Raw genomic sequence first — 20,596 nt, 5'->3', positions numbered from 1 at the left:
AATAAGCTAAATAAATAATGAAGTAAATAAATTCAAACACCTACTACCCTGTACATAACATCGTGCTGGACACTGAAGAATGCCACAAGTTACAATTCTTGTCCCTAAGGATCATAAGATTTCATAGAAGAATTACAGATACTTTAAATATTTAATAAGATTACACTGAGTGGCACAGGCAGAAAGTGCTGTCAGGGTTGACCAGTGCAGACGAAATGATAGGTGATGCCTTCATGAAACATGTGAGGGTTACAGTGATGCTTGAAATGTGGAGAGTGTGAGCAGATGGAGAGAAGGGAAGGAGCGTCCAAGTGGAGGGCCCTGCAGAAGCCAGAGTAACCAAGGCACATACAAGAACACAACTGAGACGGGCAATGCCACAGTGAAAAGCTCCAGGCAGACAGAGAAGATCAGGAGATAAATCTCTAGCTGCTGCTTAGAGGACAAGGTGGCAAACCTTACAGGTGCCGGATCTGTGTATGGAGGTTTGGAGAATGTCTTTGTGGATCTGACCGGTCACAGAAGTTCATAGATCTGGTATCTGGGAGAAAAATCCTGAGATAAGAACTGGCCAGAGCAGGCAGCAAGTGAAACTCAAGTAGTCAGGTTACACCAGAACTCGAGCGGCCTGGCTACCTACCATCGGGTAGCAAGGAGCAAACCAAGCCGGGACCCAAATATGAGGTCAGAGCTTTTGCTGTGGGGGGCTCTGTGCAGTCATTGAAACATCTAGGCCAGTAAAGGCCCAGATGATTCTGTAAAGCTGAATCTCAGAAAGGTTAACACCTTTTTTCCTACTTACAAGATGAGGTGGCACCAAAGCTGGGACTAGAACCCAAAATGCTTGACCACCTAGCCATAACTCTTACTCAGTGCCATCTGTCCAGTTCCCTGATCCATTGTGATTTGCTGCTTGACTCATTGAGTTTGTTTGGTTTCCAAGAATGGGAAGGATTGTAATCAGGTAGTTTCCCAGTTACTGTAAGTTGGAGGTGGGGGTAAAGGGGGTATGGAAAGAAACTTAGGAGTTGCAGTTCTAAGCTGGAGTTTGACAGTTATGTACTATTTGGGACGTTGTGCAACCAGCTGGTGTCCCAGGAAACATCCTGAGAATGGTTAAATGTCTGAGCATGATTCTGGGACCTGTACTTTAGGGTAGATTCATATTTTCCAATTAATTCATTCAATAAACACTCATTGGGCTCCTCCATAATTTCCGCCATTTATGGCATTATTTGGCTTACCATTCATTCTGGTGTTAGCGGCATGGAAGTAGAGTTGTAAAGCTTAATGGTCTGGGTCAATCCTTCTCCTAATGACATTAACTCAGTTGCAAGACTGCTCATTCATTCATTCCACAAACATTCACCAAGCACCTACAGGTACTAAAGGAAGTATGATGAGTAGAGTTGTGCTTAATGAGCAGTCAGACTCTCAGCTCCTCTACTCAACTAGCTGTGGGACTTAGCTCTGATAATGAACACACACAGACTACAGGGTAATTATGAGCAATAAATGTGTTCAGACACTTAAAACATCTAGACCGTGGCCTGGCATATATTAAATGCTCAATAGGTGTTAGCTATTAACTAACATCTATTAACTAAAAATAATCATTATTTTTAAAGACTGGATAAGCCAAAGCAAAGATGGCTTCTAGAGGTAGAGATACTTGTGTGGAACTTTGACGTGCTAGTGGACATTTTCTATTAAGGAGAAACAGAAGAAAATCATCTGAGGCAAATGAAAATAGGCCTTGAAAATAATGGAGGTGTGACGCAACACAATTCAGACTGCTCGCCCTGTCTGGAGTCAGAAGATTTGGATGCAGAAGCCAAATCACAAAAGGCCCTACGTGCTAAGCTAATGAGTTTGAGTTTTATATTTAAAGCTATGGACAGCCATTGGCAGGTTTTGTGATAGGGGCATGACATGAGCAGTTTTGTGCTTTAGAAAGATCATTCTGGCAGTAGTGATGGAAAAATCACTTGGAAGCTCTTTGAACGACATGGGCAGGGCTGGTCAAAATAAAGACAAGAGGTGCAATCAAGAGGAGGTTAGGAGGAAGTCTTTATATGACAACTAATTAGACATGGGAAATGGGTGAGACAGTACAGGATGACAAAGCTCTAAGACTTGGGCAGCTATGTCAGGATGGCCCATTTTTTGAGATGAGGAAGACCAAACATGCAAAACATTCAGGGATAGAAGTGCTAAATTCAGGTTCAGAACTACTGGGATCTAAAATGTGGAATATCGAGTGGGTATAAGGTGCCCAGTGGGCATCTATATATGAACTTGGAGCCCATACATCAAGTTCCCATTGGAAATATCTACCTGTGTGTCATTAGAGATACAAATTTTTGAATTGTGGGGTTTTAACTTGCAGCTAACAATGGTAAAACAGATAGATAAAGTTGCCCAAGAAGAGAAAGACAGACACAGAGAGAGTGATAGAAAGGAAGAAGAACTAAGTCGATGTGGTGAAAAATCTTATTAAGGTACCCAAAGGTAGAGAAAGAAAAGTAAGGATATCCCCCTATGGACACACATATGCTTAAGAAGAAATCCACCTAAATCTGTATGTGGGCCATTTCACAGAGCAAGTTGTATTGATTATGAAAGTCAAACTTTTTCTGGCATTCATCAAAATCACTGATAAGCACAAAAACAGACCCAAGTATATGTGCACAAAGGAATGAAAAGAAACAAAGGAAATCCCAAGATTTAGGGATTGAACGACTTGAGAAATTGTAACATAATAGTCATAAACAGGAGATTGCATAAGACATGAACACTGTATATATGCAAACAGAATGACTAATATAGATACACCTATAATCTGCTTTTGAGTCACTTACATAAATAAGACAATTAAAACCACCCCAGTTGACCAGCATGATGGCTGAAGCCTGTAATCCCAGCTACTCCAGAGGCTGAAGTGGGAGAATTGCTTGAGTCCAGGAGTTTGAGGCTGCAGTGAGCTGCGAGCACACCACTGCACTCCAGCCTGAGTGACAGAGTGAGACTCCATCTCAAAAAATCACCAGACAAACAAACCAAAAAAACTCACCCCAATCAGACTGGAAGTCTAATTTCTATCTGTCTCCCATAGAAATAAAACTGAAATACCAAATGAGCATTACCAAGACTAATGCTAGAATAGACCTACTGAAGCTTTCAAGCAACATAGTATGGTATATAAAAATAAAGAATAAGGCCGGGCGCGGTGGCTCACCCCTGTAATCCCAGCACTTTGTGGGGCCAAGGCGGGCAGATCAGGAGGTCAGGAGATCGAGACCATCCTGGCTAACATGGTGAAACCCCGTCTCTACTAAAAATACAAAAAATTAGCCGGGCGAGGTGGCAGACGCCTGTAGTCCCAGCTACTCGGGAGGCTGAGGCAGGAGAATGGCGTGAACCCCGGGGGGCAGAGCCTGCAGTGAGTGGAGATCACGCCACTGCACTCCAGCCTGGGCGACAGCGAGACTCCGTCTCAAAAAATAATAATAATAATAAAAAAATAAAGAATATTGGTTCATAAATTGGACATTTCTTGATTCAAAACCCAGTTTCTCTACTTGTTAACTATGGGATGATGGACAAGTAAATGAATTTGTTCATGTCCCTGTTTTTAAATATTTAATAAGGTATAATAATACAGCTTTTATGGATTTAATATTTGTGGTTTTCTCAAAATTCGTACATTATAACTTTAATCCGCAGTGCAATGGTATTTAGAAGTGGGGTCTTTGGGAGATAATTAGATTATGTCATGAGGTCAGGGCGCTCATTATGGAAGTATTTCGCTTATAAAAAAGAAAAAGAGACATGAGATATCTCTCTCTCTGGGAACACACACCTAGGAAAGGCTATGGGAGGATACAGTGAGAAGGCAGCTATCCACAAGCACAGAAGCAGGTCCTCACCAGACACCAATCTGCCTGCACCTTGATCTTGAACTTGCCAGCTTCCAGAACTGTCAGAAATAAATTTCCGCTGTTTAAGCCACCTAGTTTATGGTATTTTGTTATAATAGCCTAAGATGACTAAAATAATATCCCACTTACAAGTTGTGAATGAGGACAAAGTTAGATAAACTAATAGTTAATAGTTACTTAGTTCTTAGTATAAGTAAGGCAATGCGCTAAACTCTTCACCGATAACATCTCTTTTAATTCTTCCAATAGCTCTCTGAGGACTGGACTGAACCATTAATCAATGGGTCCTGTGGGAAATGGATCTTTTCTTTTCAAGACATTTGAATCTGGAGGCAAGTGAACTGCTTCTTAGAAAACAAGATTCCTAGATAATAGAATCTTATTTTCTTGTTTGTATATGCTATCATAACATTTATGCATGTGCCCTTCTCCAAGTTGAACTAGAAAGTATCTCAGCCTGTAACTCAGAAATCCATAAGCTGTAGGCAGTTTCTGATTCTGCTTCTTTATCTCAGAATGACTATAATATAATGTGGATCAATTAACAGACAGTTGTATTGATTCTGAAAGTCAAACTTTTTCTGGCATCCATCAAAACTTCTGAATTTGCAGATTCTCAATTTATGTTATATTGAGCATGAACTTAGGTATTCTGGCAGGTACTTTGCTATGGGTTTCATGTGCATTAACTCAATTCATCTTTATAATACCACTATGTGTTGATGACCATACTACCATCACGATTTATAAACAAGCAAACTGAGATACTTGAGCTTGACCAAAATCACAGAGTTAATACACACAGTGGGAACATGTGTCCCCTATTTATCATGTCCTGGTCAATACTGAAGTCATAACATTTTATCTCTGAAATACTTTTCTTCATGTGTATTACAGGTCACTTTTTATTTTCCCATGATTTACACTCACAACAAAATGAGGACCATTACAGGGGACTCTATTACATACTCTCAACTAATGAGAATTAATACACCATACAGCAAACATTACCAACCAACTGCCTATCAACAAGACTATTTTAGAAGCACTACTTATAGTAGAACCTGCCACACACACAGAGAAAATAACAGAAGAATGTCATGGCTATGTATTAAAACACAAGTTCGAGAAAGTGGTCCAGGATAGAAAGATAATGATGAATAACCCACTGCCTCTCCACCCCAATATCCCAATATTATGTGGAGTGGGATGATTGGTCAACAGTTCTACAATGTCTAGCTGGAAAAAATCTATGGCAGAGACAGATTAGGATATCAGAGATTTGAAGAAAATGGATTTTTTTTGAGGGGGAGGGGGATAGAGTCTTGCTCTGTTGCCCAGGCTAGAGTGCAGTGGCACAATCTTGGCTCACTGCAACCTCTGCCTCCCAGATTCAAGCAATTATTGTGCCTTAGCCACTCGGGTAAAGCACGTGCCATCATACCTGGCTAATTTTTGTATTTTCAGTAGAGACAGGGTTTCACCATGTTGGCCAGGCTGGTCTTGAACTCCTGGCCTCAAGTAATCCACCCTCCTTGGCCTCCCAAAGTGCTGGGATTACAGGCAGAATTATTTTTAATAACCTATTCTGCATCTGCAAGAGGACAGTGCTATCATGACTATACACAGGCCTCTACAACACTGATTCAAAGAAAACTCACATTTCCAAGAATAATTCTCTCACACCCACTCCTCATATTACATTGGCCTTGCATATTTAGTGTTTGCCCTGACATGCCACTGAATGATAATACTGTAAGCCCAGTTGAGTCTACCCTTAAAGCCTCCAACTTCTAAGACTCTTGGTAGAAGATATCTTAATGTGTAATTTAAGTTTTGCCCTTATGCAAAACAGAATTTTAAATAACATTAGGAAAGCTAAAGTGTTAGTGAGCAAGCAGACAGCTTTATAAAGCATTTCTACAAATACCAATGAACTTAACCATTTGTTTTCTCTAGAAAGGCCAGACACATAATAATTTGAGTTCAAAAGCTTCTGTGATCTGGATTCCTGAATATGTGACACCACTATTTCCTATAAAGATCTACCGACTGAGTGAATGGTTGGTTTGCCACAGCCTTTTGTTCCTAAGAAGAAGTATAAATCATATTTGTGTTTATTTACCCACCTATGCACAGATAACCTCTATCAAATTAATCTACTGCAACTTAGGTGACCAGTGTACATAAAATGAGTTCTTCTCAAAGCCGCAAAACAAGACCCAATATTCCTTTCTAACAAAGCAAAAGTGGTTCATGACCAGGATAAGTCAGAATTGAATCTTAACATGAGTAAAAGTGGGCACTCACTCTTCTAAGACATGTGGGGACACAGATATAGAAAAGACAGCAACAAGAAGATTCATTCTAGGGCTTTCAGAAAGCGGAATCACAAATGAAGTTAGTTTGGCAGGAACAGAACACAAGACCATAGATTGAAAAGGGGCAGAGATGGTGACCTAGAAAGGTTTTAAGTGGATAGATTTTGGCACTAAAAATGTAGCAGACAGTATTGAGGACTTAGTCAACTAAGTCAAATTAAGATGTAAGGACAGGAGGTGCTGCCACTCAGGGCTGATCTCAGGTTGGAACGATTCGGTACCAGGAGGAGAGGAGCACTAACTTGGTACTGAGTGACTGAACATCCATATGTACTTCTTGCATACAGCAGGTATCTGATACAGCACCAAGCCTACACTGAGGGGTTAGAATTAGCCAGAATTTTATATCTGAACTTATAAACATATAAAGGGACTACACTCCTAACCATTAAAGTTGGATTTGAACTGTCTACACCATCGACCAGATTTCACTTCGTGGGAGGCAGTGATATTAAAACTATCTTTAGAAAAATATTCCTCAAGATGGCCATTACCAACCTATTTGTGGAAACTATGCAGTTTTAAATGAAATCCTAAAATGTGATATTTTTTTCCAACAGCTAGAGATGTTAATTCAAACCATGTGTGAAATTGGAGAGAAGTGGAACTCAAATCAGACCATATCAAAAAACTCTCTGAGTTTTCACAAGACAATTTGCCCAATTTTTTTACATTGCCACTAGTAGAATACCTTTTGTATTGCTTTATGTTATTTTATTTTATTTTTTAATGTGTATGTGTGCTTTGAGAAATTTTGAATCTGCTTCTAGATTTTGGCTGAGTTCAGCTGTTAAAAATTTACCTTCATCATCCATCTTTATTCTTTTTAAAACTCCCATTCCATATTACCTCTTTTACTACTATTACTATACTGAATGAGTTTTGCTAGCAAAGAGATTGGATTTTATACTTTCACTAGTGATTTAATAGAAGTTGAAATTGGTAGCTGAAATGGAGACTGTAGAGTAACAGATAATCAAAGACTAACTATCCAGTGATTATTTTATTATCTTGAATAAAAACTATTGGTTAAGTAAAATGCAAAAGTAGACTTACCTTTAGTGTATCCTGAAGACAAAATAAAATTTTTGTCTGGCTTGATACCTAACGACAGTAAGAATATAAGCAATAGGAACTGATTTTTTAAAAGTGATGTTATTAATATTATCTAGGATCTCACTTTCTAGATGTGTATTTCATATTGGGACTTTGATTTGTATTGTCTTCACAAATCATTCCAAAATTTTTTTTTTTTTTTTTTTTTTTTTGAGACTGAGTCTCACTCTGTTGCCCAGGCTGGAGTACAGTGGTTCAATCTCGGCTCACTGCAAGCTCCGCCTCCCGGGTTCACACTATTCTCCTGCCTCACCCTACTGAGTAGCTGAGAATACAGGCACCCATCACCACGCCTGGCTAATTTTCTGTACTTTTAGTAGAGACGGGTTTTCACCGTGTTAGCCAGGATGGTCTCGATCTCCTGACCTCGTGATCCGCCCACCTCAGCCTCCCAAAGTGTTGGGATTACAGGTGTGAGCCACCACGCCTGGTCCATTCTTACCTTTTCATAAATTAACAAAGGTATGAGTTATACAGGACTTTGTCTTACATTGTAGCCTCCTTTCTACTCTTACTTTGCTCACTTCTTCTCTAGAATAATAAACTAGGAGACTACCATTGATTGAAACAAGCCTCAACTATGCCAGTTTCAGACATAAGGACTTGGTAAATATATATATTTTAAAACATTTGGCTTTATTTCTGAAAAGCCTTCAGAACTGTATGAAACATTTAAATACATATTTTGCAATATTATTTATTGAACATTCACGTGCTCTCAAGTTCAAATAATTTTTAAAACACCATTGATATGCCTTGGTTGTGTTCCCACCCAAATCTCATCTTGAATTATAATCTCCATAATCCCCAGGTGTTGAGGGCGGGTTCTGGTAGGAGGTAGTTGGATCATGGGGGTGGTTTCCCCCATGATGTTCTCATGATAGTGAGTGAGTGCTCATGAGACCTGATGGTTTTATGAGTTTGACAGTTCTGCCTTCACACGCTCACTACCTCCTGCTGCCTTGTGAAGAAGGTGACTGCTTCCCCTTCTGCCATGTAAGTTTCCTGAGGCCCCCCAAGCCATGCAGAACTGTGAGTCAATTAAATCTCCTCTGTTTAAAATTACTCAGTCCTGGGTAGTATCTTTATAGCAGTGTGAAAATGGACTATTACAACCATAATATCCATTACCTCAAGAAATTCCACTATTGAAGCATATGATGATAAAATTTTGCTCTGTATTTCTTGTTGAGTTGCAAATTTCAATAAGAAGACAAGTGAACAGCAGTTCACACTCAGCATAAATGTTAAAAATCATCTTGTGAATTATTGCAACAGCTGCTATTTTCAGGATTGGTAGTTATTTCTGGTTGCACCTCTGCAACTCAGATCTTCCTAATGTCTTTGGCCATTAGGTTCAGAATGAGCCACTGCAGTTATGATTGATCTTAGCATTACTGTGTATTTGCCTGAGACTTTCAGAAGTTGAAAGCAATGCTAAAATATTTCACATTATACTTTACTAGGTCTTTATAAAATGCTTCTGCCCATATTACTTGTGGCTTGTCTTAAAGTAGCAGCTTAGTCATCCTGCAATCTCAATGAACAGGCACTGAGCAACCACTATATGTCCAGCAAAACTAAAAAAATGCCAAGTAGCTCCTACATTGCTTTGAAGTTAGCAGAACTGTCATGCTCTGAAATCTCATTATTGATAATCTTTATATATATATATAGATAGATAGATATATTTATATATATATAAAATCAGTGATGGGCCCAACTTTTATGCTTCCTCCATCAAAAAAGATAATAACCCTCTTTATCTTTTATCTCTCACCCCAGACCTTCCTCCTCTTTGGGGTCTTCAGCTTTCTCAACTTTTAATCAATCCAAATACATCTTGCCTTAGACTTCTACTAAATGGCTACCTATCACCATTCCTAATCTATTTTTTTTAAGTCTGAAATGTAGGCATTGGTAAAGTCTGCAAAAGGCCAGAACTACCTCTTCAAAAGCCTTCTCCACGTACTCTCCAGGAATCTCAGACATCTAATCTTTTCACTGGTGCTACTTACTTCACAATGACTGACATTACCACACAGTAGAACAGCATTTATTCTCAACCAACCCTAGTTGTTTGCACCTCTAAACTTTTCAGATTGATGTTTTGTGCAGTTCATATTTATTTTAAAAGTTCTATCTAATTATATTGATTTAAGTTTTGATAATTCATTGCCACTGAATGCAAATATAGGCCTATTTCAGAAATAGTGAAAACTTGATTCCAGATCACAGCAATAAAAGTGAATATTGCAGTAAAGCAAGTCACACAAAATTTTTTGTTCCCAGTGCATATAAAAGTTAACACTGTAGTCTATTAAGTTTGTAAAAGCATTATGTCTAATAATACAATGTACATACCTCAATTAAAAATACTTTATTTCTAAAAAGTGCAAATAATTATCTGATCATTCAGCAAGTCTTTTGGTTGTGAAAAGTCTTGCCCCAATATTGATGGCTACTGACTGACCAGGATGGAGGTTGCTGAAGGTTGGGATGGCTGTGGCAATTTCTTAAAATAAGACAACAATAAAGTTTGCCACATCAATTGACTCTTCCTTTCCAAAAGGTTTCTCTGTAGCATAAAATGCAAAGCTGTTTAAGAGTTTTTGTTTTGTTTTGTTTTGTTTGTCGCTGCTCCGTTGCCCAGGCTGGAGTGCAGTAGCATGATCTCGGCTCACTGCAACCTACGCCTTCCAGGTTCAAACTATTCTCCTGCCTCAGCCTCCCGAGTAGCTGGTACTACAGGTGCATGCGACCATGCCTGGCTAATTTTTTGTATTTAAGAGCCTTTCGTGCACAGTAGGACTTCTCGCAAAATTAAAGACAATCTTCTCAAACCTGCCTCTGTTTTCTCAACTAAGCTGATGTAATAGTCTAAATATTTTGCTGTCATTTCAATAATGTTCATGTCATCTTCAATAGAAGTGGATTCCCTCTCAAGAAACCACTTTCTTGGCTCATCCATAAGAAGCAAGTCCTCATCTGTTCAAATTTTATCATAAGATTGTAGCAACTCAGTCACATCTTGAGGATCCACTCTAATTCTATTTCTCTTCCTATTTCCACCACATTCGCAGTTACTTCCTCCACTGAAGTCTTGAACTCCTCCAACTTACCCATGGAGGGCTGGAATCAGCTTTTTCCAAACTCCTGTTAATGTTTATATTTTGATCTCCTAGGAATCACAAATGTTCTTAATGGCATCTAGAACAGTGAATGCTGTCCAGATGGTTTTCAGTGTACTTTGCCTAGATGCATCAGAGGAATCATTATCTATGGCAGCTATAGCCTTATGAAAAATTGTTTTTAAAAATTTTTCCAGGCTATTTAATCAAGTTACTTACAATGTTCACATTCCTGAGTATACTCCATTGAGGTGACATCATTTGTTTTGGAATTTTTCTACATTCCGCTTAAAAAGTGTTTCCTTTCCTAAGAAACTGAACTTTTCTGTCAAATGCACATGATCAAATAGGAGAACTGGGTTCATAAAATGGATTCATTGCAAACTTTATGTGTAAATGCTAAACGTCAGTAAAGTAGTTCTTTATTCTATCTTCTTGCCTTACGTCATGAAGCATAATAAAAAAATTTATGTGCCCCGGAGTTACGAATGCCGACAGAAAACACTTGTTGCGCTTGTCCACAGTTTTCAAGTACATGTTTTTTGACAGCCACATATTATCTATGAGGTTGCAAACAGCATGAGCTATGGGTGATGATGGTTGTCTTTGGATTCTACTTTCCCAGCTGGGAAAAAAACTCCATTTCAAAAACTGGATTATCATGGTGGCCAATAATTACAAAATGGAAGCTTCCAGACATTGTCTTCAATATATGGCTCCTGCAGAGAGACAACATCGTAACAAAGTCAGTTCCCACAACTGAGACTCACACTTGGTGCATTCAGCCAATAACAAGACTTGAAAGTTGAAATTACTCCTTGATCCACGGGCTGCAGAATGGAAGCTGTGTTGGCAGGCATGAAAACAACAGTAATCTCCTTGTACATCTCCACCAGAGCTCTTGTGTGACTAGGAGCATTTCAATGAACAGTAATTTTTGTTTCAGAAAAAGGGAACTTTTTTTCCCGAGCAGTAGGTCTCAACACTGGGCTTAAAATATTTAATAAACCATGCTATGGACAGATGTTTTATCATCTAGGCTTTATTGTTTCATTTATAGAGAGCAAGGCAGTGCAGATTTAGCATCACCCTTGAGAGCCCTGAGATTTTCAGAATGGGAAATGAACAATGGATTCAACTTAAACTCACTGGCTGCATCAGTCCCTAACCAGAGAGTCAGCCTGACCTTTGAAGCTTTGAAACCAGGCATTGACTTCTCTTTAGCTGTGAAAGTCCTGGATGGCATCTGCTTCCACAGGAAGACTTTTGTTTATATTGAAACTCTGTTGTTTAGCGTAGGCACCTTCATCAGTGATCTTAGCTAGATCTTCTGGAAACCTGCTGCAGAAGTTCTGGAAACTTACTGCAGCTTCTACTGAGCACGTGCTTCACCCTACACTTTTATGTTAACCTCAGGAACCAACCTCTGTTAGCTTCAAGCTTTTCTTCTACAGTTTCCTCACCTCTGCCAGTCTTCAGATAATTGAAGAGAGTTAGGGCCTTGTTCTAGAGTAGGCTTTGGCTTAAGGGAATGTTGTAGCTAGTTTGATTTTCTACCCAGACCACTGCAACTCTCTCCATATCAGCAATAGGCTGTTTTGTTTTCTTATCATTCATGTGTTCACTGAAGTAACACTTGTAATTTACTTCAAGGACGTTTCTTTTGAATTAACAACTTGGCTAACCATTTGGCACAAGAGGCCTACTTTTGCCCTGTCTTAGTTTTCAACACGCTTTCCTCATTAAGCTTAATCATTCCTAGCTTTTGACTTAAAGTGAGAGGCTTGTGGCTCTCCTTTCAGTTGAACACTTAGAGGCCATTGTAGGGTTATTAACTGACCTAATTTGAATATTGTTGTGTCTCAGGGAATAGGGAGGCCTGAGGAAAGCAAGGAAGATGGGAGAGCAGGTGGTAAGTGGAGTAGTCAGAACACATACATTTATCAATTAAGTTCATCATCTTACATGGGCATGGTTTGTGGCGCCCCAGAACCTTTACAATCAGAGATCAAAAATTACAGGTTATCATAACAGATACAATAATTATGAAAATGATTGAAATATCAGAAGAATTAACAAAATGTGACACTGAAACACAAAGGGAACATGTGCTGTTGGGAAAATGGCACCAATAGACTAGCTTGAGGCAGCATTGCCGCAAACCTTCTATTCATAAAAACTGTACTATCTGCAAAGCACAATAAAGCAGGTGCAATAAAATGAGGTATTCCTGTATATAAAAAGGGAACAAGAAAGAGGCCCACAGATTACCTTAACAGGATAGAGACTGCAATCTGTGGATACTGGAATCAGCCAAAATTACAACCATAAATCCATGGGCTAAAATGGAATTACATTTCTATAATGCTTTTAACTTCCATAAAATGACTTCACAAGTAAGTAAAGATTATGAACTACTAAAAACATGCAAAAGAAGAAATGCTAACAGCTAGTAAACAGGAATAAATATTCATTCACATTAATTATCAGAGAAATGCACACTATGATACTATTACCACCCATTAAATTGAAAAGGATTTAGATCATATTTTGAATGTTGTGAGGGTACAGTGTAATTATACATATTTTTATTCAATGCTGATGGGAATATAAACTGGTAGATTGTCCTGGAAAATGATTTGGCACTATGTATGAATAGGCTTTCGAAGGGCACATGATTTTGGACCTAGTAAGCACACTTCTGGAATAATTCCTAATGTACACATGTTCATCATCACAGCAATAAGTATAGAAAAACAAATATGGAACAAACAAAATATTTAAACAGTAGAAGAATATTTTTTAAAAGTTTTATGTGAATGGATTAAATATTATACTGTCATTTAAAATTATATCTTCAGAAACTAATTATTGGAGAAAGTATCATACAGTAAATAAAAAATAAGGGCAGAATATGAAACTATCTATGATATGAGACAAATTTGTAAATTATACATGTACACACACAATGCCAGAAAGAAATATATGAAATATATGAAATACCAATCTGGTAATGGGTTTCTGGGGAATTATTTTTGTTTTTTCAAATTTTCTTATTTATTATCATCATAATCAAGGTTCTTCTTTAAAACTATTTTTACATATCTTTACCTTTACCACAGAAGGTCATAACTATGTGGTTCTTCTTCTGAAAACCTATCAGTTGGTGAAATGAACATATCTTCATTAATTACATTTTCTGATTTATGAAACTTTTCATCTTCCAATATCAAGTCATAAGAGATCATTTCATCAAGAATTAGCATATGCAGGTGCGGTTCCAAGATGGCTGACTAGGAACAGCACCAGTCTACAGCTCCTAGCGTGAGTGACGCAGAAGACGGGTGATTTCTGAATTTCCAACTGAGGTACCGGGTTCACTGGGGCTCATTGGACAGTGGGTGCAGGACAGTGGGTGCAGCCCACCGAGCTTGAGCCAAAGCAGGGTGAGGCATCACCTCACTTGGGAAGTGCAAGGGGTCAGGGAATTCCCTTTCCTAGCCAAGGGAAGCTGTGACAGACAGCACCTGGAAAATCAGTTCACTCCCACCCAAATACTGCACTTCTCCAATGGCCTCAGAAAGTGGCACACCAGGAGATTATATCCCACGCCTGGCTCAGAGGGCCCCATGCCCACGGAGCCTCGTTCATTGCTAGCACAGCAGTTTGACATCCAACTGCAAGGCAGCGTCAAGGCTGGGGAAGGGGCGCCTGCCATTGCTGAGGCTTGAGTAGGTAAACAAAGTGGCTGAGAAGCTCAAACTGGGTGGAGCCCACCACAGCTCAAGGATGCCTGCCTGCCTCTGTAGACTCCACCTCAGGGGCAGGGCATAGCTGAACAAAAGGCAGCAGAAACCTCTGCAGACTTAAATGTCCCCGTCTAACAGCTTTGAAGAGAGTAGTGGTTCACCCAGCACGGAGTTTGAGATCTGAGAATGGACAGACTGCCTCTTCAAGTGGGTCCCTGACCCCCGAGTACCCTAACTGGGAGGCACTCCCAGTAGGGGCAGACTGACACCTCACATGGCTGGGTATCCCTCTGAGACAAAGCTTCCAGAGGGACGACCAGGCAGCAACATTTGCTGTTCAGCAATATTCGCTGTTCTGCAGCCTCCGCTGCTGATACCCAGGCAAACAGGGTCTGGAGTGGACCTCCAGCAAACTCCAATAGACCTGCAGCTGAGGGTCCTGAATGTTAGAAGGAAAACTAACAAACAGAAAGGACATCCACACCAAAACCCAATTTGTACGTCACCATCATCAAAGACCAAAGGTAGCTAAAACCACAAAGACGGGGAAAAAAACAGAGCAGAAAAGCTGAAAACTCTAAAAATCAGAGTGCCTCTCCCCCTCCAAAGGAACACAGCTCCTTGCCAGCAATGGAACAAAGCTGGATGGAGAATGACTTTGACGAGTTGAGAGAAGAAGGCTTCAGACAATCAAACTTCTCTGAGCTAAAGGAGGAAGTACAAACCCATCGCAAAGAAGCTAAAAACCTTGAAAACAGATTAGGCGAATGGCTAACTAGAAAAACCAGTACAGAGAAGTCCTTAAATGACCTGATGGAGCTGAAAACCATGGCACGAGAACTATGTGATGAATGCACAAGCTTCAGTAGCTGATTCGATCAACTGGAAAAAAGGGTATCAGTGATTGAAGATCAAATGAATGAAATGAAGTGAGAAGAAAACTTTAGAGAAAAAAGAGTAAAAAGAAATGAACAAAGCCTCCAAGAAATATGGGACTATGTAAAAACACCAACTCTACATCTGATTAGTGTACCTGAAAGTGATGGGCAGAATGGAACCAAGTTGGAAAACACTCTGCAGGATATTATCCAGGAGAACTTCCCCAATCTAGCAAGGCAGGCCAGCATTCAAATTCAGGAAATACAGAGAATGCCAAAAAGATACTCCTTGAGAAGAGCAACGCCAAGACACATAATTGTCAGATTCACCAAAGTTGAAATGAAGGAAAAAATGTTAAGGGCAGCCAGAGAGAAAGGTCGGGTTACCCACAAAGGGAAGCCCATCAGACTAACAGCTGATCTCTCGGCAGAAACTCTACAAGCCTGAAGAGAATGGGGGCCAATATTCAACATTCTTAAACAAAAGAATTTTCAAGCCAGAATTTCATATCCAGCCAAACTAAGCTTCATAAGTGAAGGAGAGATAAAATCCTTTACAGACAAGCAAATGCTGAGAGATTTTGTCACCACCAGGCCTGCCCTAAAAGAGCTCCTGAAGGAAGCACTAAACATGGAAAGGACCAACTGGTACCAGTCACTGCAAAAATATGCCAAATTGTAAAGACCATCGATGCTAGGAAGAAACTGCATCAACTAATGAGCAAAATAACCAGCTAACATCATAATGACAGGATCAAATTCACACATAACAATATTAACCTTAAATGTAAATAGGCTAAATGCTCCAATTAGAAGACACAGACTGGCAAATTGCATAAAGAGTCAAGACCTATCAGTGTGCTGCATTCAGGAGACCCATTTCACATGCAGAGACACACATAGGCTCAAAATAAAGGGATGGAGGAAGATCTAACAAGCAAATGGAAAACAAAAAAAGGCAGGGGTTGCAATCCTAGTCTCGGATAAAACAGACTTTAAACCAACAAAGATCAAAAGAGACAAAGAAGGCCATTACATAATGGTAAAGGAATCAATTCAACAAGAAGAGCTAACTATCCTAAATATATGTGCACCCAACACAGGAGCACCCAGATTCATAAAGCAAGTCCTTAGAGACCTACAAAGAGACTTAGACTCCCACACAATAATAATGGGAGAATTTAACACCCCACTGTCAACATTAGACAGATCAATGAGACAGAAAGTTAACAAGGATATTCAGGAATTGAACTCAGCTCTGCACCAAGCGGACCTAATAGACATCTACAGAACTCTCCACCCCAAATCGACAGAATATACATTGTCAGCACCACATTGCACTTATTCCAAAATTGACCACAAAGCTGGAAGTAAAGCACTCCTCACCAAATGTAAAAGAACAGAAATTATAACAAACTGTCTCACAGACCACAGTGCAATCAAACTAGAACTCAGGTTACTCAAAACCTCTCAACTACATGGAAACTGAACAACTGCTCCTGAATGACTACTGGATACATAACGAAATGAAGGCAGAAATAAAGATGTTCTTTGAAACCAATGAGAATAAAGACACAACATACCAGAATCTCTGGGACACATTTAAAGCAGCGTGTAGAGGGAAATTTATAGCACTAAATGCCCATGAGAGAAAGCAGGAGAAATCTAAAATTGACCCCGTGACATCACAATTAAAAGAACTAGAGAAGCAAGAGCAAACACATGCAAAAGCTAGCAGAAGGCAAGAAATAACTAAGAGCAGAGCAGAACTGAATGAGATAGAGACACAAAAAACCCTTCAAAAAATCAATGACTCCAGGAGGTGGTTTTTTGAAAAGATCAACAAAATTGATAGACCGCTAGCAAAACTAATAAAGAAGAAAAGAGAGAAGTATCAAAAAGACACAATAAAAACTGATAAAGGGGATATCACCACTGATCCCACAGAAATACAAACTACCATCAGAGAATACTATAAACACCTCTATGCAAATAAACTAGGAAATCTAGAAAAAATGGATAAATTCCTGGACACATACAACCCCCAAGACTACACCAGGAAGAAGTTGAATCCCTGAATAGACCAATAACAGGTTCTTAAATTGAGGCAATAATTAATAGCCTACCAACCAAAAAAAAAAAAGTCCAGGACCAGACAGATTCACTGCCAAATTCTACCAAAGGTACAAAGAGGAGCTGGAACCATTCCTTCTGAAACTATTCCAATGAATAGAAAAAGAGGGAATCCTCCCTAACTCATTTTACGAGGCCAGCATCACCCTGATACCAAAGCCTGGCAGAGACACAACAAAAAAAGAGAATTTTAGACCAATATCCCTGATGAACATCAATGCAAAAATCCTCAATAAAATACTGGCAAACCAAATCCAGCAGCACATCAAAAAGCTTATCCACCATGATCAAGTGGGCTTCATCCCTGGGATGCAAGGCTGGTTCAACACATGGAAATCAATAAACATAATCCAGCATATAAACAAAATCAAAGACAAAAACCACATGATTATTCAATAGATGCAGAAAAGGCCTTCGACAAAATTCAATAGCCCTTCATGCTAAAAACTCTCAATAAATTCAGTATTGATGGGACGTATCTCAAAATAATAGGAGCTATTTATGACAAACCCATAGCCGATATCATACTGAATAGGCAAAAACTGGAAGCATTCCCTTTGAAAACTGGCACAAGACAGGGATGCCCTCTCTCACCACTCCTATTCAACATAGTGTTGGAAGTTCTGCCCAGGGCAATCAGGCAGGAGAAACAAATAAAGGGTATTCAATTAGGATAAGAGGAAGTCAAATTGTCCCTGTTTGCAGATGACATGATTGTATATGTAGAAAACCCCATTGTCTCAGCCCAAAATCTCCTTAAGCTGATAAGCAACTTCAGCAAAGTCTCAGGATACAAAATCAATGTGCAAAAATTACAAGCATTCTTATACACCAATAACAGACAAACAGAGAGCCAAATCATGAGTGAACTCCCATTCACAGTTGCTTCAAAGAGAATAAAATACCTAGGAATCCAACCTACAAGGGACGTGAAGGACCTCTTCAAGGAGAACTACAAACCACTGCTCAATAAAATAAAAGAGGACACAAACAAATGGAAGAACATTCCATGCTCATGGATAGGAAGAATCAATATCCTGAAAATGGCCATACTGCCCAAGGTAATTTATAGATTCAATGCCATCCCCATCAAGCTACCAATGACTTTCTTCACAGAATTGGAAAAAACTACTTTAAAGTTCATATGGAACCAAAAAAGAGTCTGCATTGCCAAGTCAATCCTAAGCCAAAAGAACAAAGCTGGAGGCATCATGTTACCTGACTTCAAACTATACTACAAGGCTACAGTAACCAAAACAGCATGGTACTGGTACCAAAACAGAGATATAGACCAATGGAACAGAACAGAGCCCTCAGAAATAATACCACACCATGTACAACCATGTGATCTTTGACAAACCTGAAAAAAACAAGAAATGGGGAAATGATTCCCTATTTAATAAGTGGTGCTGGGAAAACTGGCTAGCCATATGTAGAAAGCTCAAACTGGACCGCTTCCTTACACCTTATACAAAAATTAATTCAAGATGGATTAAAGACTTAAATGTTAGACCTAAAACCATAAAAACTCTAGAAGAATACCTAGGCAATACTATTCAGGACTTAGGCATGGGCAAGGACTTCATGTCTAAAACATGAAAAGCAATGGCAATAAAAGCCAAAATTGACAAATGGGATCTAATTAAACTAAAGAGCTTCTGCACAGCAAAAGAAACTACCATCGAAGTGAACAGGCAACCTACAGAATGGGAGAAAATTTTTGCAATCTACTCATCTGACAAAGGGCTAATATCCAGAATCTACAAAGAACACAAACAAATTTACAAGAAAAAAACAAACAGACCCATCAAAGAGTGGGTGAAGGATATGAACAGACACTTCTCCAAAGAAGACATTTATGCAGCCAACAGACACATGACAAAATGCTCATCATCACTGGCCATCAGAGAAATGCAAATCAAAACCACAGTGAGATACCATCTCACACCAGTTAGAATGGTGATCATTAAAAAGTCAGGAAACAGCAGATGCTGGAGAGGATGTGGAGAAATAGGAATACTTTTACACTGTTGGTGGGACTGTAAACTAGTTCAACCATTGTGGAAGACAGTGTGGCGATTCCTCAAGGATCTAGAACTAGAAATACCATTTGACCCAGCCATCTCATTACTGGGTATATACCCAAAGGATTATAAATCATGCTACTATAAAGACATGTGCACATGTATGTTTATTGCGGTATTTTTCACAATAGCAAAGACCTGGAACCAACCCAAATGTCCATCAATGACAGACTGGATTAAGAAAATGTGCACATATACACCATGGAATACTATGCAGCCATAAAAAAGGATGAGTTCATGTCCTTTATAGGGACATGGATGAAGCTGGAAACCATCATTCTGAGCAAACTATCACAAGGACAGAAAACCAAACACCACATGTTCTCACTCATAGGTGGGAATTGAACAATGAGAACACGTGGACACAGGAAGGGGAACATCACACACCGGGGCCTGTAGCATTCGGAGATATACCTAATGTAAATGATGAGTTAATGGGTGCAGCACACCAACATGGCACATGTATACATATATAACAAACCTGCACGTTATGCACATGTACCCTAGAACTTAAGGTATAATTAAAAAAAAGAATTAGCATATGCATTAAGGCTATTTTATGTTACGTTATGGACTTGTGTTTGACTCACCTTACATCTTAATTACAGGAAAAACAAGAAAAACCAGAGGATATAAACAAAAAACTATTTTAAATATAGAAAATAGAATTTCACTTATATAAGTTGTATGCAACCCTGGTTGTACATGGAGTCACTGAAGAACTTTAAGAAACTATTGACATTTAGGTTGAATTCCTAAAACTCTGACTTATATAGTCTGAGGTAAGACATGGATTGGGGAATTTTTGTTTTAAAGCTTCTACGAATACCAGTGTTAAGAATTACAGTGGGCCGGGCGCGGTGGCTCAAGCCTGTAATCCCAGCACTTTGGGAGGCCGAGGCGGGCGGATCACGAGGTCAGGAGATCGAGACCACCATGGAACCCCGTCTCTATTAAAAATACAAAAAAATTAGCCGGGCGTGGTGGCGGGCGCCTGTAGTCCCAGCTACTCGGAGAGGCTGAGGCAGGAGAATGGCGTGAACCCGGGAGGCGGAGCTTGCAGTGAGCCGAGATTGCACCACTGCACTCCAGCCTGGGCGACAGAGTGAGACTCCGTCTCAAAAAAAAAAAAAAAAAGAATGACAGTGGTACTTCCTGAAACATTCCTTGTCCTTTATTCGGG

The 20,596-nt window shown here is 39.4% G+C and overlaps 1 protein-coding gene and 1 pseudogene across 8 annotated transcripts in view; both read right to left on the bottom strand.

Moving 5' to 3' along the window:
• Positions 1 to 20,596, bottom strand: part of EYA1 (EYA transcriptional coactivator and phosphatase 1) — a 349,363-nt gene that overhangs the window by 238,084 nt on the left and 90,683 nt on the right. The window lies entirely within an intron of this gene.
• Positions 10,858 to 11,269, bottom strand: LOC129492874 (trafficking protein particle complex subunit 2-like; annotated as a pseudogene).

Source organism: Symphalangus syndactylus, chromosome 11, assembly GCF_028878055.3.
Source record: "Symphalangus syndactylus isolate Jambi chromosome 11, NHGRI_mSymSyn1-v2.1_pri, whole genome shotgun sequence".
In the NCBI taxonomy this organism is placed as follows: Eukaryota; Metazoa; Chordata; class Mammalia; order Primates; family Hylobatidae; genus Symphalangus; species Symphalangus syndactylus.
The sequence above is the reverse complement of the archived record's forward strand: the minus strand, read 5'-3'. Positions and strand labels throughout refer to the sequence as shown.